Here is a 22831-nt window from a genome sequence, read left to right as displayed (position 1 = left end):
ATAAAGAAAAATAATGAAAATGGGTTAATGAGGAAAACTGATCATTTATTCGAGAAGCAGACTAATGCAAATTCCTTGTCTGACTACAGTGGAATATTCTTCAGAAGGTATATTCTTTTTATTGTCTGCTTCTATTCATGTTTGGACTGTTACATTTTGTATATCTCCGCAGGAAATGAGTACCTGGGAGGAATGCACCCCGAGTACATCTCATTTAAAATCAGAGATTAAATTACTACTATGAGGTTTAACTTTAATATAAATTACATTTCTCAGTTTACTCAATTTAAATATATGCATAGACATTATCTGATCTCTCACTAGCTTCACGTAATAGGCCTTTCCCTGGATACTCTTTGCCATCATTGTCCTTTGATGTTTCTGGCAGGCTTATGCACATGTTCAGGTTTTCCCTTCTTTTCTGGCCTTCTGATCTATAATTTCTTGTTCACTTTCTTTGATGTTTTCAGTTACAATTCCCCCTTTACCACAAATTCTCATTCTCCTAGACCTCTCAGGTCTCAGTCTCTTTGTCCACCAGCATAGGGTCATCTGCTCAGGCACAGTTGCTGCTAAATAGCTCCTTGCTTCTATGTAGAGGACCTCTGAACTAATTACTTTGAAGAACTGGCCCTCATATTTCTATAGCTTGATTCAGTTAGAGCTGTGTGTCTCACTGCAGTTCCTGACGGTACGTTACGGCACTCAAAATGGGATGGGTGGTGGACTGCCTGCTTGTTTACATGGATTTGTTGTTTCTTTCTTATAAAAATAAAAGTAAACAGGTAAAGATGTATTACACTTAATAAGACATATGGATGATACTGTGCTGTTAGCCAGTACTGAAGAAGAGCTGCAAGATCTGTTGCACACAGTTGCAGATGCAAGTACTCAAATGTGTCTTTATTTGAATGTGCAGAAAACAAAGGTCATAGTTGTTAGTCAAAACCAGATTAACATTGATATTAGAAGGGAAAACGCTGAAATCGAACAAGTTCGCAAATACAAATATCTGGGAAGGATAGTGGACGACCATCTTGACAATGAGGTGGAAGTAAGAGCTAGAACAGGACAAACACATTTTGCATTTATAAAAATGAAAAACACCCTTTGTAATTTACAATTAAATTTTAGTTTTGGATTGTAGCATGTTATATTTGGTCAACACTTTATGAGTTATGAGTTACTGCAAGATAAATGATTTTGAGATGTAGACTTGCAGGCAAATTCTACATATATCATGGACAGAGAGAATCACTAATGAAGAGGTTCTACTGTACATAAATTTAACAAGACCCTGGAGGTGTAAAATACAGTTTAATAAAAAGAAGAAAATTGGAATGCTTCGGACATATGGAAGACACAAAAAGAACAAGACATTATAATGCACTATAGAAGGGAAGTCTGAAGAAAAATGTGCAAGAGGAAGGAGAAGAACATCTTGTTTTGACACACAATGGTTTTATTTCTGTTTTTCACCCTTGCTAACACTTTAACATTTCATCTCTTAGTTCTTTTCTTTCTTTTGCTCTTGTGGCCTGCCAATTTTATCTCTGGAAGACCACTATGGCGCTGTTACCTAAATGTGATCCTTCAGTGTTGACTGTATATCTATAATTTTTTTTTTTTTTGTACAGCAATGTGAATACAAAACCCTGGATTCAGTAACATTAAAGCTTTGTATTTCTGAAGGCAATGGAAAGTGTAAATCCATAAATACTATGAACCATCAAGACGATCTGCTATTTAATGCTCCTGTGGATGTTAGACTTTCTTTACGTGGAGAAGTACTGATTTTTTGTCATTTCTTGTATTAGAACCAAATCTTTAATAATGCCTTATTCAAACGAGAATATAACCATGAAATGTTCAAGCCTTATTATTTAAGTCCTGGGGCCTCCTTTATAAAGCTTGCATATAAACAAAAAGAGGCTTGAAATGTGGGTATACAACTTTCCATGCAGCCACTCTGACCCGTACAGGATTTATAAACTGGTTGGGCCACCCTTAGCAGCAATGAAAACCTGATGGGGGAAAACATGTATATTTATGGCATCAGTCCACAAGGTATTTTCCCAAAACTTGGCAATCTGACCCATGCCACTCCTGGGAAGGTTCACCACTGTTCCATGTTTTTGCCATTTGTGGATAATGGCTCTCACTGTGGTTCGCTGGATGCAACATTTACCAGACTGATAGAGAAACTGGGAAAGGATGACTCCCTTGATCAATTAGACAAATGTAACCAAACCAGCTAAATGACGACTCACAATCATAATAACTAAGATGACCAAGCCATTATTAAGTGAAAAATCTGATGTTCCCTTCTAAAAGGGGCCATTGCTGCATATTTGCACTAAAGAACTTTTTTTGTCTATTGCCACTTTACATCACCTACCTGTTGTTATTTCTCAGTGAACTGGATGATAGGCCAAGTGTATCTCATTCAAGTTTCGCTCTGCCATGCCCGATATGCTGGAAGCCATTAACTGACAAGCAAGGCACTCCATCTAGTTTTCGTATGGTGTGGGTGCACATAAATAAAATGTAACATGTTTTAGCCAACATAAAAAGGCAATCTGAGGCAGTGTCCCATTCTCCTGACATAGCTGGAACAATTTACTGCACTCATATTGCAATAAGGGCACCTAGTGAGTATGATGCTGCTTTTGTTAACTGTAAGTAGTTACATTCCATTAATGTACAAGTCATCTGTGATGTCATGATGTGGCTGAGAAATACTGTGCCCTCATGGCCTGGGTCAGCCCGTGATTCTTTTATTTTGGGCCAAAAATAGCCCTTGACAGACATGATGGGTGTCTTGTTGGTAAGGTAACTGCCTGAATCCTCTGTTTTTCATATTGTAACAGCAATCACATCATTATATGTGCCAGGTAATAGTGACTAAGCGCTTAGACACTGATGCCTTACACCTTTCTCTGACCCCCAGAACACAAAGGAGAAGCACCCTCAGTTGCAGAGTGCAGCCAGATACACTTGAATGCAAATGACAGGGTCTCAGTGCACCAGGAGTGATGCTGATCTACCAGCCAATGATATTCTGTGGCATTGTGATTGCATATGTATTGAGGTTAATTAGCATACTCTATATATGGATGTTTCAGGGAGGCGTTCAGCGCATGTTACGCATATTTACAAGGTAAAATAAGGGTTGAATTGCCTTGCACAGAAATGTGAATATGTCAGGTTTTATAAATCTGATTTTTTTTTTTGGCGTAAGCTGGTGTGTGCATATTTTTACTCTCACATTTATGCAAAGTTTTATAAATGAGGCCCCTGGTCTTCATTTGGATTTACTTTTCACTGATGGTCTGTAAGCCTAGAAGGTAGAAAATTGCATCTGTAAAACATTGATGACTTTCATTTTTGCCATTCTTAATGTACAGCTTGTTACTTGTGTTTTCAGTTAAGATTTACTAATATTTTTTAACACTGTTGAGCGATAGAACACCATATTTTTCACGTTTAGTAGACTTCTAATTTACATATTTATTGCTGTTAATATTATATATTACTTGCTCAGATAGTGACAGCCTTTTCTTTTTAGAAGAAAAGTAGTCAGATAGGCTTAGGTCATACACAATAATACTTTTATGAAAAACAAAAGGAAAAAATTAGGAATCAAAATTAAAGATCCAGGAAAATCAAATCAAAGGTTTCTTTATGTGCTTTTGTTCAGTTTTTGGCAAAGTTGGGGCACCATCTGATTAAAAACAACATGCTTACATATCTACAATTCCTAAATGGTCAGAAGTGATGTCAGCTCAGAGTCATTATTGTATGTGTGCCAACAGCATCATGTGTTAACATAATGCTGTCAGCAGAGAGCAAGGAACGTGTAGACATTAAGGAAACCTTAAAAAATGAAATTTTAAAGAATATTAAATCAAATATGTAAAGTGCTTGAGCACTTTAGACTATTAAAGGCAGCATGTGAAAATTGCCTCCTTACAATATTATGATTTGTAGGGAAATGTGGTCAGACACATTTTTGACTGTGAATTGCAGTGTTTTAGATTGTTTTTTATTTTTGATTTCATATACTTTATTAATTCCCGAAGGGAAGCTGTCTTTTCACATGACCTTTGGGGACCAGAGCACAGAATCAGCCATTGTACAGCTCCCCTGGAGCAATTTTCAGAGTAATGGCCTTGCTCAAGGGCCCAGTGGATTAGGATCCCTTCTGCCAGTAATGGGATTTAAACTGTCAGGCTTACAGATATCAGTGCAGATCCGTAGCCATAGAGGCACAACTCCATCCTATTAATTATATTTTGTTATTTATCAATTGATAAGAATGATTTGACATGAATAAGACCAACAAGGACATCCCAAAATGTCAGATGCAGCCTAGCTTTCAGATGTAGTTAACCTTTAGGTGGTGTTAAGCCTATGCTGGCAACATTAACTTAGTTCCTGATTGGGATGGAATGTTCAAAATATGCACACTGGATGCATAAAAGTTAACTGCTGAATGAGAACATTAGAAAAAGTTTGCAGAGAACAGACCATTAAACCAAGCAAATCTGACCAATTCTATCTACTTGATGTATTTTAAGAGGAATTAAGGGTAACAATTTACATTAAGTGTCTATAATTACACTGTAACTACTGTATAATTACCTGTATAAGTACAGTGTAACTACGAGTTATTACTCTATACTTACTGTGTAATACAAAGTAATGCTATAGTTAATTACTCAGTTGTCATTGTTATTTTTGTTTAAATAATTACAATGTAACAATTTATCACTGATCCAAAAACAAGTGTACTTACATAGTTGCATTGTATCTGTACTTTCAAAATGTAATAAAAACATCAGGGTATTTAACTACAACTATGTAACAGATTTTCTGTGGTCTGGGCAATTATAATGGAGAATTGCAGTGATAACTGTATAGGTTTTCGATGATATTTCAATATTTGTTTAAAATGGTGAAAACACCTTTGCAAAATAGTTTACACTTTTGGCTCATGGATATATTATCCTGAGATGGAATTCTTTCTGGAGATATATACATAAAATTTGTACATTTTACCCATGTCTCCCTATGTCTTCTTCATGGGTTTTAGTGCCACATCCCAGGGACATGTAGGTTGGGTTATGTAGCCATATGTATGAGAAGCGTGAGTGCTGGTATGTTTGTCAGTGGGCCTTGCAATGGGATGGCTCCCCGTTTCATGCCCACCTCCACCTACTCAAAGCTTCACGATGCTCCAACAATGATGGATGAATTAAAAGGCAGAAGTCTACGTGACCATCATCATCTAGTCCTTCCGTGAGAATCCTAAATCCAAAGAGGACTGTTTCATTTATGTTAGGTAGAATGCCCAGAGGGGATTGGGCAGTCTAATGGTCTGGAATCCCTACAGATTTTATTTTTTTCTCCAGCCGTCTGGAGTTTTTTTATTTTTTTTTCTGTCCCCCCTGGCCATTGGACCTTACTTATTCTATGTTAATTAATGTTGACTTATTTTGTTTTCTTATTGTGTCTTTTATTTTTCTATTCTTTATTGTGTAAAGCACTTTGAGCTACTGTTTGTATGAAAATGTGCTATATAAATAAATGTTGTTGTTGTTGTTGATGCTTGGCTGTGGGCTCTGCAACCCTGTGTACCTTGAAACCTTGAATAAAGTTTTGAATGATGCAAGTTTGGCAATATAATGTTAGGGATGGGTATAATAATAGCCCAACAAATTCAACAATAAATAGTGTAACACAACTACAAGAATGTGACAAATGTTTGTTTAAGCAAAACATGTCAAGGTGGTGTCCCTCTAGATTTTTACATTAAGTAGGCCATTCCAGTGTAAGTACAGAGTAAATACACAGTAAGTACATTCTATTCCCAGGGGAGTTATCATTGAAAACCTATCCAGTTATCACTGCAATTCTCGATTGCAATTACCCAGACCATGGAACATCTGTTACATAGTTGTACTTGCATACCCTGATGTTTTTATTACATTTTGAAAATACAGATACAATGCAACTATGTAAGTACACTTGTTTTTGGATCAGTGATAAATTGTTACATTGTAATTATATAAACTGTGGAATAACAATGACAACTGTGTAATTAGCTATAGCGTTACTTTGTATTACACAGTAAATATGGAGTAATAACTCGTAGTTACACTGTACTTATACAGGTAATTACATAGTAGTTACAGTATAATTATGGACACTTGATGTAAAATGTTACCGAATTAAGTCAAGTTTTCAAGGTCCCTAAAATCCTATTCTCTAACAACTCCAGTTGGTAATTTATTTCACGTTTCTATGTTTCTCTGTGTCAAGAAAAACTTTCGTAACATTTCTAGGAAATTTACCCGTTACAAGTTTCCACCTGTGTTCTTGTTGAAATAATTCCAAAGTAACAGCCTGGATCCACTGTACTAATTCATTTCATAATTGTTTTTACAATTATGAAATGCGGTCATGTTACCTCTTAAATCTCCATTTATTCTAACTGACAAAGTTCAGCTCTTTTAATTCTTCCCAAGAGCACATACCTCTCAGTCCCAGAATCTGCCTAGTTGTTCACCTCTGGACTTATGTATGTCTTTTTTGTAGCTTAAAAAACAAAATTGCAAGCATTACTGAAATACTCGGACTGCCAACTGAGGGTCTGTTTATCAACAGATGCTGCTATCTGATGTATAAAAGAGAAATATACTAAATATAAAATATACAAGCTGAAGTGCCTATTCTCACACTAAATGAGAAACAGCAAACCAGTTGTAATTAAAGTTGTGCAGAATGTTTCCCTTTTTCAGATCCATTTCCCAAACCAGATGTTAAGGGTGGACACACATCAAAGTGAATTTACAATATTAAAGCAAATTAATCCTTAATCAACTCAAAGTAACGAGAGCTATTTGAATAAAGTTTTGATGTCTAAAGAATTTAAATACATAGCAGTGATGCTGACTCTGTAATCGATTAAACATTATATTGAAGACATTGGTGCCACCATGGGTGGCCATCAAAACAGACCCTTAACTTGATTGAGCCAAGTGCAGAAAATTCAAACAGTACTGAGACCCTTTCACTTTCTACACACTGTAATGACTGAGGCTCACCAGTATGCCATAAAGCACACGCATAATGTCCTTTGATTTCCATAACCTCCTTTGTACTCCATACATCATGCTATATAACCTGACTTTCGATTAGCCTTCTTAATAGCTTCAGCACATTGTCTGCATGTTGATAGTGATGAGTCCACTATAACTCCCAGGTCCTTCTCATAAGGAGTATGTTCAAGTTTCAGACCTCCCATTGTGTTTTCAAATCTAACATTTTTACCTTACATTTATTTACATTAAATGGCATTCTTCACAAATCTGCTCAAGCCTGTATGCTGTCCAAGCCCCTCTGTAATGATTCAGCTGATTCTAGATTTGCTGTCATCTCATGTAGTTCATTACCATCTGCAAATTTAACCAGCTTGTTCTCAATCCACCTATCCAAATATACTGATATATATATGTATATATTGTGACCACTGCTGCAAGGGGATGCAGATACCCTTCAGAAACCCCTTTTTAAACAGTTTTTCAATGGGAAAGAAAAACACTCTTCAGCTTCTCTTTGCAGGATCAGCTGCAGGCATGCTGGCTTACAATGCGACATGCTCCTCACGCGGGGCTTCAAACATTTAGACCGAGCCACGGCCATCCTATATCTCACTCTCCTGTCTCTCTTCCCCCAGATTCCCTCTGCTCTGGCCGCTGCTACCAAGCCGTTTTACTCCTTGAATATGAACTTGGGCCGATGTGTCAATGTTTGACAGCTGTTCCTTGTAAGGCCAGATCACCTCTGAAAGAGACTTGTGTTTGTAGCTACCTGAACAGCAATAAAGTTTCTACTCCTTGGAACTTTGTCACCCAAGCTTGACAAGATATATATACTGTATAAATATATATATATATATATATATATATATATATATATATATATATATATATATATATATATATATATACAGTATATATTGTCGTGAATTAATGCACTCTTCACTCCAAAAAAAAGAGTTGGGAAATGACCCTGTATATTGTCCAGTGGACAAAGCAAAAGAAAATATATGAAAAGCGATCAAAATACTTCAGGAAAGTAATTGACAAATGGCAACAGAAAAATGGTGTTTTTATACAGAACAAAATGGCTGAAGGAAATGATGACAGATGGATGGAAGTGACGTCATTATCTGGAGACCAGAAGTGTTGTTGTTATGGTGGTGACAGAAGTGACGTCATCATCGGGAGTTAGAAGTGATGTTGGGCGGCCATCTTGGGAATCCGGAAGTGGAGGTGGTAAGTAAAATGGATTATTTGTTTTCTTTTGGTCTGCTGAAAAAGAGAGAGTAGCATTAGTGCCATAAATCAAAGCCTCATCTCGCAATGTTTCACTCACCTCAGGGCTTGTTGACTGCCTCCTAAGAGCACTGAAGGCATCAAAACTATGAATGAACACATGTGGAGTTATGTACTTAACACAAAAAGGTGAAATAACTGAAAACATGTTTTATATTCTAGTTTCTTCAAAATAGCCACCCTTTGCTCTGATTACTGCTTTGCACACTCTTGGCATTCTCTCGATGAGCTTCAACAGGTAGTCACCTGAAATGGTTCTCCAACAGTCTTGAAGGAGTTCCCAGAGGTGTTCAGGTCTGGTGACTGTGGAGGCCAGGTCATCTGCCGCAGCACTCCATCACTCTCCTTCTTTGTCAAATAGCCCTTACACAGCCTGGAGGTGTGTTTGGGGTCATTTTCCTGTTGAAAAATAAATGATCGTCCAACTAACCTGACTTCTGCACAACCCAACTGCTGGTCCCAACCCCATTGATAAAGCAAGAAATTCCACTAAATAACCCTGATAAGGCACACCTGTGAAGTGAAAACCATTTCAGGTGACTACCTGTTGAAGCTCATCGAGAGAATGCCAAGAGTTTGCAAAGCAGTAATCAGAGCAAAAGGAGGCTATTTTGAAGAAACTAGAATATAAAACATGTTTTCAGTTATTTCACCTTTTTTTGTTAAGTACATAACTCCACATGTGTTCATTCATAGTTTTGATGCCTTCAGTGAGAATCTACCAATGTAAATGGTCATGAAAATAAAGAAAACACATTGAATGAGGAGGTGTGTCCAACCTTTTAGCCTGCACTGTATATATATATATATATATATATATATATATATATATATATATATATATTGTAATGGATAGCCGGCCATTTATCCCGGCCAATACCCCCAAGCCGCCAGGTGGAGCCCTCCTTGCAGCGTGGAGGTCCCCAGAAGACCAGCAGGGCATCATGGACATTGGAGTTTTTATGCAAAGCCCTGCTGGATGCCGTGGGGGCCACAGGAGGGAGCTGCAGGGGGACCGAGGGCTTCTTCGTGCCCTGTGAATAAAGGGACTATTTACCCTGACCCGGAAGGAATAAGGACTTGTGGACTATTGGGCAGAAACACTTCCGGGTCAGGAGGTATAAAAGGACTATGGGAACTCACAGACAATGAGATGAGCTGGGTGGAAGGGTGGCAGCGCGTCTGGGAGCTGGAGGATTGTGTATTATTGTGGTTTATTGTAATTTAATGAGAATTGTGGTGGAGAGTGTGCTTTGTGTACTGTGGCAAGAAAATATAGTCAATTTGAGGACTTTTACCTGGTGTCTGGAGTCGTGGACAGGGGTTCAAGGGAGCGAGAGCGCCCCCTATCGTTCACAATATATATATATATATTAAAAATAGCAGCCGCCCCATCACCAACCCCTGAGGAGCACCACTCATAACATCATCTAATTCATATAAGGTTCCTCACACCATTACTCTCAACTTCCTGTGTTTAAACCAATTCTGCACCCATCTATCATTGGCTTCAGAAAATCAAGATAAATAATATCATATGCACCTCTCTGATCATATGCATTTGTTGCTTCCTCACAGAATTAGAACCTACTCAGTAAAAATTATTTCATAAATCATTTTCCTTTGCCTGCAATGTTTTGGATTGTTTAATGCTGGAGTAAGCTTTAAATGGCAAACTACTGCTACACATATTTAAGAACATCAGTGTGTTCTGCTACTATAAAGGCATATAGAATGAAAAGAAACAGCTGTTGGGGATAATTTAAGATTAAAACAGCACGAAATAGAGCAAATGGAAGTTTTATTCAGTTTAATGTATATTGACATAGCATCCTACCCAGATCAGGTTTATTAGCTTTTGTTATAAAACCGTTCAGTAATACATAACCACATAAAATAAAGACAGACAAATATGACATGCTGTTAAATTTTCTCCCAGAGTCTTACATTGCTGGGAGCAAGAGATTTTGCAGAGACGCTGATTTAGACGTGAACTGGCTATTGCTGCTTTAGTTCTGTGTGAATCAACCCCAAGTAATAAGCAGAAGCTTATCCAGATTTATTGTTATGCTGATTATCTTACCTGAATATTATGCTGCCAAAAGCACAAATGCATAAGTATAGGCTTTGGAAGACATGACTGCAGGAATTTTTTGATAGAAAAAGTTAACTACAGTATGCCCTGCTATCAGGTCTTTCAGTGAACTGCAGCTCTAATGATCACATTATATGGTCTCTTTTTTTCTCCAAGTTGGACATCAAATTAAGAAAGAAAAAATATTTCAATAAGAAGTGTATAACATTGACTCCTCATGTTTTTAAAACAAGAGTGCTATATATTTCATGAATGTTTTACCTAATAATGCTTTATATTTCCTCCTGCCTGGTTCCCAAAGGGCAGCAAAAACAAACAAGGCAGCCAAGCCAAAACACAGAACTATCCAGTTAACATCCCCAGACTTTACAAATCACAGAGAATCTAAGCATAAAGGCAAAACCATGTGGTTAGATTTCACTCTATGAGCCTTTTGATTTCAACTATCTGTTATTAATACTTAGTTGTTTTATTAATTCAGCACAAAAGCAAAATAATAAAAAAATGTTTATCGAGAGGATGCATATCAGGTCTACAGCAGTTTGTGAAAGGTTGGTGCACATTTATATTTTTTTGCTATTACTACTTTTTGGTAACAGTTTTCACTTTGTCGTGTGCTTAATACCCATCAAGGCTCATCTGTCTAGCAATGTCAGTGTATGCCACGTAGCCTTCTTATGATGCCTTCATTTGGAAAATGATGGCAATATATAAACTGTAAATTCTTAGTGTGAGTAAATCAGAAAATTTGGAACCTAATTTTTTTATTATAACATTTTTTGGAGACAAATGATATGTTGCATGTTCTTTGGGTATGCAAGTCAGAATTTTACTATACTCCAAGGTTCTCAAACTCCAGTCCTGGAGGGCCGCGGTGGCTGCAGGTTTTCATTCTAACTCTTTTCTTAATTAGTGACCCGTCTTTGCGGCTAATTAACTTCTTTTGAATTAATTGTAATTGACTTGCACCTGAAGACTCAGACTCCTAAATTGTTTTGTTTTCCTTAATTAGCTGCCAAACAATAATGAGATACAAAATGAGCCAAAAAATGACCAGCAAACTGTGTCCATTACACAATATCTGGAAATAAAGAAAGATAAAGGTCTCAGGAATGTTGATCTGCTCAGGTCCAAAAACATTTTAACAGTGCTCTTAGAAAAGGGAAAATCAACAATTTCAGAAAAGTATGCTATTGCACAATGACAGCAGCAGCAAGCCATGGAATTAAATAATCGGTTTAATTAACAACATGACTTGTTGCCTAATTAATCAACTGCTTGGAGCAAAACTGGTTGTAGTTTGAGGCCCTGACTTAGTTGGTCTTTTGTTGGCTCACTCACTTAAGGTTTCATTTCTGTTTGGGTGCCATTTTGGAAGGAAATGAAGCAATTCAGAGGAACGATGAAGAAATTCAAGGAAAGAAATCTTAAAATGAATTCAAAAGAAGTTAATTAGCAGCAAAAACAGGTCACTAATTAAGAAAAGGGTTGGGATGAAAACCTGCAGCCACTGTGGGCCTCCAGGACCAGAGTTTGAGACCCCTACTATACTCTGTACACAAAACAATAACACTAGGAAAGATCTCAGTACAACCTAATTCTGGCTGATTATGCTTGGACTAAAGTTCACTTTTTCAAGCTTCCTAAAATAATTATAATCATACATACTTTGGAGAGAAGTTTAATTGAATATATTTCTTAAATATACTTATGCACCATCCTGACAGGGTTTGACAAAATGTTAGATTAGATCATAAAAACCCAACCCACCAATCCTTTATTTAACCTGCCTAATCAGTTCATGGTTATGATCCCATTTCTTGCTGGCAGATATCTTAATCTAACAGAGTACAACAAGTATAGAAATTTAGATTGATAATCATGTTTAGTTGGGAAAGGCAGAGATACTTCAGTAAAATAAAGAGTTCAGATATTGGAGTCAGTTCCAAAGAACATAATCAAATATTTTAGTCATTACATGTTCAAATTCAACTCCGTCATTTTGTAACGTGTTCTTTCAGACAATTCTTCTGTTGGAAAGTCTTTTCCATGTGTATACAAAGATCAGAGTGAGAAATGATTCCAGATTTTCATATTTATGTAAAATTACACATATCGACTTTCACATGCAAAGGGACCCCACGCCTGTGATAATTCAACAACTGGGATGTAAGAACTAATCAAATGGGTTAATAAAAAAATATATATATTAGTCTGACATTAAACGTATTTTAATAATAGTATGTAGGTGAGGCAAAGTGCTGTCTGTTGTGGAGGTTCAGCCCCTAAACACAGAGAGACAGACACCAAATGTCCAAAACACACACGTTTAATTTTATTCTTCAATGTACAACACAACACAATGCTTTAAATAGCCAATGTCAGTCCCTTCTCTTTCTCTCTTCTTCTCCACACGCAAGCTCCGTCCTCTTCCTCCCAACTTCGGCTCGACTCATGGAGTGAAGCAGCCCCTTTAATAACATCCCAGATGTGCTCCAGGTGCTTCGCGATGATCTTCCGGCGGCACCTCCTGGTGTGGCAAAAGTACCGCATGAGTACCCGGAAACACTCCGGGTGTGCCTGGAATCTTTTCCGGCAGCACTTCTGAGTGGGGCAGAAGTGCTGTAATCCAGGGCTCCACAATCTTCTGGGCACCCCTTGGCAGTGGCCACGGGCCCAAACTGGGTTGAGCTTTTAAGCTCTGATCCTGTGGCCTCAAAGCAGACCAGGGTGGCTGCCCTCTTGTGGTCCAGGGGAGGTATTGTCTCTCTCCCGGTCCTTCCAGGCATCCCGGCTGGGCAGGATCCCCAGCTGTCCGCCACACTGTTAACATTTTGTGCCCTTTTATTTTTGTCTCTTTTTTTATTTTCCATTAGGTCGCTAATATGAATATGTTGTAGCAATGCTACCAAGTAGTTAGAACTGCATCTCCCAGCAGTCCTTGCATGGGCTGTTGGGGTCAAAGGTGGCCAGAGGGATTTAAAAGGAGGGCAGGTGTAAGGAAGTGAAAACATTTTTTTTGTTGTTGTTCGTTGTGTGTTGCATTTACCTGTCAGACTGCTTGCTGTTAATTCTACCATATTTCATCATTGTGTCCTGGATGGTATTCGTTTGTTGGGGTCTGGTTCGTCTGTCTACCTGTTTACCGAGGACTGTGTTTGGATTCATTGGCTTCCCCGCAAGAAAAGGAGTGCTCCTGAACCATCCATCCGTCGTCACCCTTTCAGCAACTACTGGTAAGACTGTGTTTTCCCTTCCCTTTCAACATACGGATCGCTGGACTTAATCTCTTCACCTCTCATTTCATCCGGTTTGGTTTTTCCATGGACTTTGCTGTGTGGTGTTTGTGTTTATATGTTAAATGTCATATCACCGAAGGGTATTATTGTTTGCGTTTAATTCATTTAATTTCATTATATTCTTTATTGTTTAATGTTCCCAGTGTGCTTTGTTTGGTCTCTGTAGTGAGTGTGGGTGGGTCGATCCAAGGCTGGGGTTGTCCCTGGGGTCTCCTCCACTAAAATAAATAAATCACCATCACATTGACGGTGTGAATCTTAGCGGCGCTTGACTGCTACAATTTTTTTTGTGTTTTAAATTGTAAGGAACAATGCTCTACCTTTAGCTGAGTGTCATCCTCTATAAAAAAAAAAAAAAGAGTATCTGCAAACTCTGTTCATTTCATTCAGTAAAATATTATAGAGTGGAGGAGTGGAGGTCAGTCAGGGTGACACTTCCCTCTCAGCTGCTTGTTCTCCCTCTGACAGCAGCAGGATATGAACTTTATTATAATAGCAGAACATCCTTCTCTGTAAAACTCTGTTTTGTTACTGCAGATGATGACTGCTTCTGATGTACCATCAGGCTCACTCTCATTCTTTCAGCCATACTACACCCTAACTCTCTTTGTCTGCCCTGAATAAGTACTGGCTACATGGGGTAACAGTGGTTTGGAAAGGGAAATGGAATCAGTAGATGGTGTAGAAGAAGTTAAAATTATTATGTATATGAAAAATAAATCAAACACTTTAAACATTGATCAGTCTGAAGCAAGGGTTTGTTGCTAGACACACACAAATGCACTGCTGCAACTCCTTAGATGTGTGTGTGTTTATTGCATTAAACAGGCTGCTTTTATAAATTCACATGTACTGTACATCATCATTTATCTCTTATTGTCATTTCTCTGAAAGAACAAAATGATCTTAAAAACTAAAAGGAAGGCTAATTTTGAAACAAACTTCATATGCAGCTTTGCTAGCACAAACCACAAACAGAGACTTGAGAGTCTTAGCGTTACTGCTGATGCATTATTTGTCATAAGTCAATGTATAAGCTAAGGCGATAGATAAAAATAAGCAAACATGGGCTAAAAGTAATTATGAGCTAATAGGAATATGGGCTCAAATAAAATATAAGGCAAGACAGTTGCATGGTTAGAAAAACATTTTAACCCTTAGCACTCATCCTTGAAAATTTCAACACCCCAGAACTTCATCAACTCCTACAAAGGTAGTGGCTACATAAACTAGCCAGGGTCAAAACCAGGAAAGCAAGAATGAGGTTGTTGAGGACTGGCGGTGTTTCAACTGATTCATTTATTTAATGGATTTAGTGGATTTTAGCACAAGCTGTCTGTGAAGGTCATGCTGGTGAGTGATGTACATGAGAACTTGTGCTAGTTTTAGTTAACTACCGAACAGCATTGGTTATTAGCAGGCAAGTAAGATAAAAGGGGCAGATTGGTGCAGTGAGAGAAGAGGAAGAGTAGTTGTTGAGGGAAATGGGATAATTAATAACAATCACTTGATAGAGTGGTAAAGAACGAGAGAATAGAAAGGGAGGTGTTACCTGAGGATGATTATTTAAAGAGAAGCAAAACTGAAGGCTGTAAGGAGACCGTGTGCTGTGGCCGTGATCTTGTCTGTTGAGCAGCAGAGCAGACAGGATATACAGAGAGACCATGGGAATGAGACGGCGGGAAGATCAAGACGTGGCAGCATCTGAGTGAGGGCAAGGTACACTGGGGGAGCTGTGGTGACCAGCTGTCAGACCTGACAGACTAGGATGTGGCAGACTGCAGTCTTGAGGCCCGAGGTCCTGATGAGGAAAGACAGAAAGAATGTAAAGGGTTACCTCTCCATGAACTGGATGGTTTTAAAAATAATTATTTGGATTCATTTACTGACTTATTTCTATGTAAATTCACTGATTTGCACATTTTTACACTACACTTTTATTGTCATTTATTTATTAATTCCTGCTATTACTTTTGTAAATTTAGTCTGACTCATCTTCTCACTCACCCTGGTCCATCCTCGGTTTATGACTATCAATGTCTCAGATAAAAGAAGGGGATAATGGATGTGTGTCTGGGGTATCTCAAAAGAAAACGAAGCCCAGAATGTGAAATAATTGTAGCCAAGGCTGTAAACAAAAGAGTCAAAATAAGGATCTGCACTTTAACTTATCTAAAAATATAACATGAAGATTGTGGTCAAGAAGGACAGAAAAGAGTCTGAACGCAGAAATTAATTTTAGTTTCAAAGAAAATAACTCTAGGTTTTTAAAATAGTATCCACAGACTTAGATGAACAGGAAGTGTTTGAGGCTCACCTTTATGCCTTTGACCTGGTGATGTCATACACACACTCCTCCAATTGACCTCTTCTAGCTAAGCCATAGAAACAATATACAGATGAACATAAAAACATGTTGCATGAAGCATAACTGAAATAAAAAATATAGAAGAAATGAAGAGGAGTAGCCACATGTGAATTGTGAAAAGCATTTTAGGGTAGGAATTGTACAGTAAAAAACAGGAGAAACATTAAAATGGTTAACACAGTCAAAATCCCAATTACTCCCAACTGAAGCACAAGCTGAGCCATATTTACAGTTTGCAGAGCAAAGCGGCCTTGAAAGTTAAACAAACCAGAAATATAGAACTCGGTAATGCTGAGACGAGTTGGATGGTTGACAAAAAAATAAAAAAGATTTTACTGAAAAAAATATTAGGGGGCATAATTCCAGACAAAGAAATAGAGCTGTCATTAAGATTAGGGACAGGTAGACCAAGTATGCAGGGTATTGATGAATAAAACTGCTATGCTGTTTACATCCTGTATGGTGGATATCTGCTGTACAAAATGAGATAGGCAGCATTTCTGATAAGTGGGAAAAACTGACTAGGAAGCTAAACACTAAATGGCCATAAAGAGTGAGATTTGATGTCTTTCTGTGTGAAACAATGGAAACCTTGATTGAAACAATTATAAAGTGAAAGATACAAGTGAAAAAAGGCAGAAAGAGAGAGACAATGAGGTTTTGAAATTGGTTAAGGAAGAAAGAAAAGTGCTGTTAAAGAACATAAAACAAATACAGAAAGCACTTTATATCTATCTATCTATATATACTGTGTATATATATATATATATATATATATATATACTATGTATATATAGTGAACTGGGACCCGGACACAGGCAGACGGACAACATAGTTCACCCAACACACATTTATTTTTACAATAATTACAATGCACGAACCCCAGTGCCTCTTGCACCGATTCCCCAAAGTCCAGGCCTCTCTGTCACTGTGCCTTTCTCTTGGCCGCCTCCCGTCCTCTCTCCAGCTCTGTCCTCTTCCACCCGACATCCACTTCTTACTGGAGGGAAGCGGCCCCTTAAATGGGAACCCGGATGGGCTCCAGCTGCTTCCCGGCAATCAGTCCTAGCCACACCCCAGTGTGGCGGAAGTGCCGGCTGCGCACCCGGAAGCCATGCGGGTGTCCCCTGTTGTCTTCCCCCCAGCACTTCCTGGTGTGGCGGAAGTGCTGTGCTCCAGGGTTCCTCAGGCACCTGATCGCCACCTGGCACCCATATATTACCATATATATATATATGCGGTCTATAGGAGGCACAAGCCACAAAATATAATATATGTATGTATGTATGTATGTATGTATGTATGTATGTATATATATATATATGTATGTATATTGTGGTGAGTGCCTGGAGCTACTGTCCTGCCGGGACGTCCAGGAGGATCAGAGGAGTGCTTGTGCCTCCTCCAGACCACAAGGGGGCAACCGCCCTGTATATACAGGATGGCCCATATTTATGTATATGATTGAAAAGGTGTTATTGTCAAGAAACTACCAATGGTATTGTCAAGTAACGTAATGGAACATTAACATTAAATGTTTTTTCATCCCCTGTTCACTATGGCGTGGTCCACCAATATGCCATCCAGATCGATAGATGCCTGAAGACGAAGAGCAACATTGTCACAGGCTGCTTGGTACATCTGAACTAGTATCCTCTGAAATTCTTCTGTGATAACTGCACATAGCTCAGCCACATTGTGGATGTGATGTTAATACACCTTGTCTTTTAGGTAAACCCACAGGAAAAAGTCTGGTGGGGTCCAACACATCGTTACTCCCATTCTCAGGCTACACAGTGATGCCATTTTCGATACTTTTCGCACAGTAAAGCCTAAAGCTAAAGCCTGTGAAACATCATATACATAAATATGGGCCACCCTGTGTGTATATACTGTATATATGTATGTATGTGTGTATATATTTACATATATATTCATGGAAAAAGTATACAATAAAATGGGGCAAAATGAATTTTGTAACATTTTTGAACCCACCTCTGTGTGGCTTGGTAAAGTAAGGTACTAACTTGAAGTTTTTGTCCCAGCTCTTCCTGTTCTGTGTATGTGAGTATGTGCTTAAAGGACAATTCTGTTGCAACTTTATAACTCTTCTCTCTGTTGACCCCGTAACTTTAGTGTCTTTGGTGCATTGCTTGTTCTGTGTTCTTGTGCATGTGTGTGACTGTGCTGAACTGATTTATTCGGATGTGTTGTCATTAAATTATACTTGGAACTTATGTAGCCTTGTACAGACCAATCCCCACACCGATTTTTCTCTTCCAGAGCCATGTCTACCCACATACAGCTGTGGCTTTGGTGTCAGGTCACTTCTAAACTCATCATCTTCTCACTGGTGCTGTGTGAATTGAAGCCAGTTTGTTGGAATTTGATGTGTACAAGCTTTGACTAAGCTGGGGTGTGTGTGTGCGTGTATGTGGAGAGAAAAAGAAGAACACTGAGACCTCTGGGTAATGTAGTTCAAATGTAACAAGTGTGACTGTTCATAGGCTAAATTTGAAAATTGGATGAGTGGCACTTTGAAGCCTTACAGACTTTGAGCAACTGGTGTTTGAATGAACGCGAGGATCTTAAATGCAGTGGTAGAGAATGCTAATTATACGATTTAGTTGTTTTGTAAAGTGAAATAATGGAAAAGTATTGCTGTGAGTAAATGGATTTAAAAGGTAGTCGAGCATGCTTGAAAAAAATTCTCTGGTCTGAAAATTAATTCTTTATCCCCATTAATAATAAAATTGTTGTTAGAGCCATTTGCAGAAAATGAATAAGTATATGTTGTGCAAAAGGTGAAGAACATCTATAGCCAAATTAACAGAACTCTGAATTAATTTAGGACAGATGTTAGAAATAGTTACGAAAATGTATAGTACAGTGGGATGCAAAAGTTTGGGCAACCTTGTTAATAGTCATTATTTTCCTGTATAAATCGTTGGTTGTTACGATAAAAAATGTCAGTTAAATATATCATATAGGAGACACACACAGTGATATTTGAGAAGTGAAATGAAGTTTATTGGATTTATAGAAAGTGTGCAATAATTGTTCAAACAAAATCAGGCAGGTGCATAAATTTGGGCTCCACAAAAAAGAAATGAAATAAATATTTAGTAGATCCGCCTTTTGCAGAAATTACAGCCTCTAAATGCTTCCTGTAGGTTCCAATGAGAGTCTGGATTGTGGTTGAAGGTATTTTGGACCATTCCTCTTTACAAAACATCTCTAGTTCATTCAGGTTTGATGGCTTCCGAGCATGGACAGCTCTCTTTAACTCACACAACGATTTATACAGGAAAATAATGACTATTAACAAGTTTGCCCAAACTTTTGCATCCCACTGTATTTGGAGAAATGAAAAGTTTCCACATTTTTTTAAAATTAGTATTTATGAATGTATGGCTCTAGCCAAGCCCTGTTAGAAGATATTCCTTTGATAAGGAAGACAAATAACACTGCACAACAATTTTTTTGACAAGTCTGGCTTCCTGAAAAGTTTTTACTGATTGTGACGGGTACCTACTGGGTATGCACAAATATAGTTTTGGTTTTACTGCATCACGTAGGAACTCTGAGAAATAGACATTTATATGTTTACTGACAATAATGTATTTAGTCACGTTTATGTTTTGCCTAAGCTATTAAATCCAACAAAATTAAAAGTGTTTTGCTCCTGATTTTCATTTGTATTCAATGACTGGTGCATCACGTTGCAGTGTCTAGCAGTAGTCAGCAAGCACTGACGGATTCCAGTTGCCCTGGTATTGTTTCTCCATTGTAGCAATGTCCTGGTGAAACCTTTCACTGTGTTTGTCACTGACAGCACTGAGATTTGCAAGGAAGAAGTCCAAGTGTGAGTGGAGGAAATGAATCTTGAGCAACATATTGCACTTCATTGTCTTGAATGCTTTGAGAAGTTTGTCTACCAGCTTAATGTAGTTTGGCTCTCTGTAATTGCCCAGAAAATTGTCAACAACGTCTTTGAAGGCTTTCCAGGCAATTTTTTCTGGCCCAACTAACAGATCTTCAAACTGCTTGTCACTCATAACATGTCTGATCTGGGGGCCAACAAAAATCCCCTTTTTGATCTTGGTGTCAGTTATTCTTGGAAATATCTGTCTTAAATAACGAAAACCTTCACCTTCCTTGTTCAGTGCTTTCAAAAAATTGTTCATGAGTCCCAGTTTTATGTGAAGAGGAGACAAAAATATCTTTGCCGGATCGACAAGCGATTCATGTGCCACATTTTTCTGTCCTGGAACTAACTTTTTATGGAGTGGCCAGTTCTGTTGAGAATAGTGCGTCTCTTTGGCACGGATGTCCCATTCACAGATGAAACAACAGTACTTTGTATAACCGAGCTGCAGTCCTAGTAACAGCAACGACTTTAAGATCTCCACAGATATTCCAGTTGTACCTGCTATACTGGACGTGCTTCAGCAACAGTTCCATATTCTCATACGTTTCTTTCATGTGTGCTGCATAGCCAACAGGTACTGAAGGATAAACGTTGCCATTGTGGAGCAGAACACCTTTCAGGCTTAACATTGATGAATCAATGAAGAGACACCACTCTTCCAGGTTGTGATCACAACCCAAGGCTGGGAACAATCCTTCAATGTCACAACAGAAACACAGACTGTCGACTTGTGCAAAAAATTTGGCTATATCATGATGTTGGCCTCAAAACACAGACATTTTCGTACCTGGTGACAGAAAACACCATTCCTGCAGTCTCAAACCCAGCAGCTTGGCTTTTGCTTTTGACAGACCCAAATCTCTGACCAAATTGTTCAATTCGGACTGTGTTATCAGATGTCGATCACCTGATGAGCACGGTTCAAAATCCGGATCAATGTCACTGTCAACACCCTGCATTGCAGTTTCTTCATCTGGTTCGTCTATGGTCCAATCCTCTGGTGGTTTCAGAATTGGAAGACTGTCGTCATGTAGAGCGGGTCTAATTGCTGAAGGCAGATTAGGATATTCAGTTGACTTCTTGTTTTTGGCAGAGAAACCAGACACATTACTCAAACAGAAGTAACAGTCCATCATATGGTCTTTCTGTTGTCACCATATCATCAGAACAGCAAACAGCATCATGTTTCGAGTGCCTCTGAGCCAGGCTCTCAGACTGACAGAACATGTTACACAGCAAATGTGAAGTGCCTATTCCTTGTCTTGATTGCCAGCCATAATACAGATGATAAGCTTTCTTCACAAGAGCAGTCATCCAACATCTATGAGGCACAAGTGTATATTCGCCACAGATATAACAGAATGTATCGCAGCTGTTACGACATTGACAAGACACCAAAACATCTATAGCATCAAGCTTACTTACTGTTATATTGCTACAGATAGTATACTTTACTATACTGATACTATACATACACACTGACTATCTATATTAACCAAATGAGCAGGACTGGTCTATGCAAGCAACCTTTATATAGCATGCTGAGACAGTGTCAAGCTTGTTCAGACCTACCCAGGATGTCAACTTCCACAGAACAGCTTCCAACGTGACCTGATTGTATGCCTGGCTATGCCCAGGCCGCACAAACCGTTGTTGATAAGTCACTTACGGAAGCAAAAATGTTTGGATGCAAATACAAGAAAAAATCATGACAAAACTGAAGACTCTCTGAAACGGTACATGATGGGTAAATTTTGAGGTGATATTCGTGATCAGCACCCAAAAATTTATAAGAAACACTGTGGCAGTAGGGGGCGCTAGTGCTCCCTTGAACCCTCAGGTATGACTCCAAACACCAGGTAAAAAGCCAAGGCACCGCCCTTTTATAGCCCCTGACCCGGAGGTGTTTCTGTCCCAACAGTCCACAGTTCCTTATTCCTTCCGGGTCAGGGCAATTAGTCCTTTACTTCAACCCGGGAGCACGACATTTCTTCCTGTCACGTGACCGTGACGTACTCCCGGGTCATACGGCATCACAGAGCCTATAAGCCCCCCCACAGCGACTCCTGGTGGTCCCCAAGGTATCCAGCAAGGCTGTGTATAAACACTACAAAGTCCATAAGGCCCTGCTGGACCTCGGGGCACGATCCTGCTGTCGGGAAAGCTCATCCTGGCGGCCTGGAGGTGCGGACCGGCATGGGAAGCCGGCAGTCCTCCACAACACCCAACAATGTTCAAGAAGCAAACACTTTGTTGTGCAGTGTAATCTCACAAGTTGTGCTGCAAGTTGTTGAATGTGTGTCTGACTGTGCAATCTCATGATGTGTGTGTGTGTTTTCTTGTGGTTATCTGTAATGTATAAGAAGATTGCCTGGTTGGGTCATTTGGATGAAATATTTGGTAACAAGATATTAGCATTGCTAACTAATAGAATATAGTACATGAGATAAAAAAGACATATCTTGAAAAATAAAATTCGAGGAGTAGAGGGAGCAGATAAATTTACTTATAGCTGCCTGTACAGTATATTGATTAGGGAATGCATGACAAATAGGGATGGCACAGTGGCGGAGTGGTTAGCACTGCTGCCTTATAACAAGGTGACCAAGGCTCACACCCTGGACACTCCCTGTGTAGAATTTGCATGTTCTCCCTATGTCTGCATATATTTCCTTCTACAGTCTAAGAATGAACAGGTTTGCTGAATTGGCTTTAGTGTGTAGCTGTGTGTTTATC

The 22831-nt window shown here is 38.7% G+C and overlaps 2 long non-coding RNA genes across 3 annotated transcripts in view; one reads left to right on the top strand and one right to left on the bottom strand.

Moving 5' to 3' along the window:
- Nucleotides 1–8178: 8178 nt before the first annotated feature.
- Nucleotides 8179–16792, bottom strand: LOC120529978. Of its 2 annotated transcripts, none has more exons than XR_005633840.1 (4): nt 16114–16792; nt 15804–15924; nt 15349–15597; nt 8179–8378 (listed from the first exon to the last, which is right to left on the bottom strand). It is a non-coding gene; the product is annotated as an uncharacterized LOC120529978 (long non-coding RNA). The 2 variants fall into 2 exon arrangements; XR_005633841.1 differs by having other exon boundaries at nt 8179–8375.
- LOC120529979 overlaps nt 13681–22831 on the top strand; it is a 78767-nt gene continuing 69616 nt past the window's right edge. Inside the window, exon 1 of the long non-coding RNA XR_005633842.1 lies at nt 13681–13733. This is a non-coding gene — a long non-coding RNA (uncharacterized LOC120529979). The remainder of the gene's footprint in view (nt 13734–22831) is intronic.

This window comes from Polypterus senegalus, chromosome 5 (genome assembly GCF_016835505.1).
Source record: "Polypterus senegalus isolate Bchr_013 chromosome 5, ASM1683550v1, whole genome shotgun sequence".
NCBI lineage: Eukaryota > Metazoa > Chordata > Cladistia > Polypteriformes > Polypteridae > Polypterus > Polypterus senegalus.
This window is presented reverse-complemented; position numbering and strand designations above follow the sequence as displayed.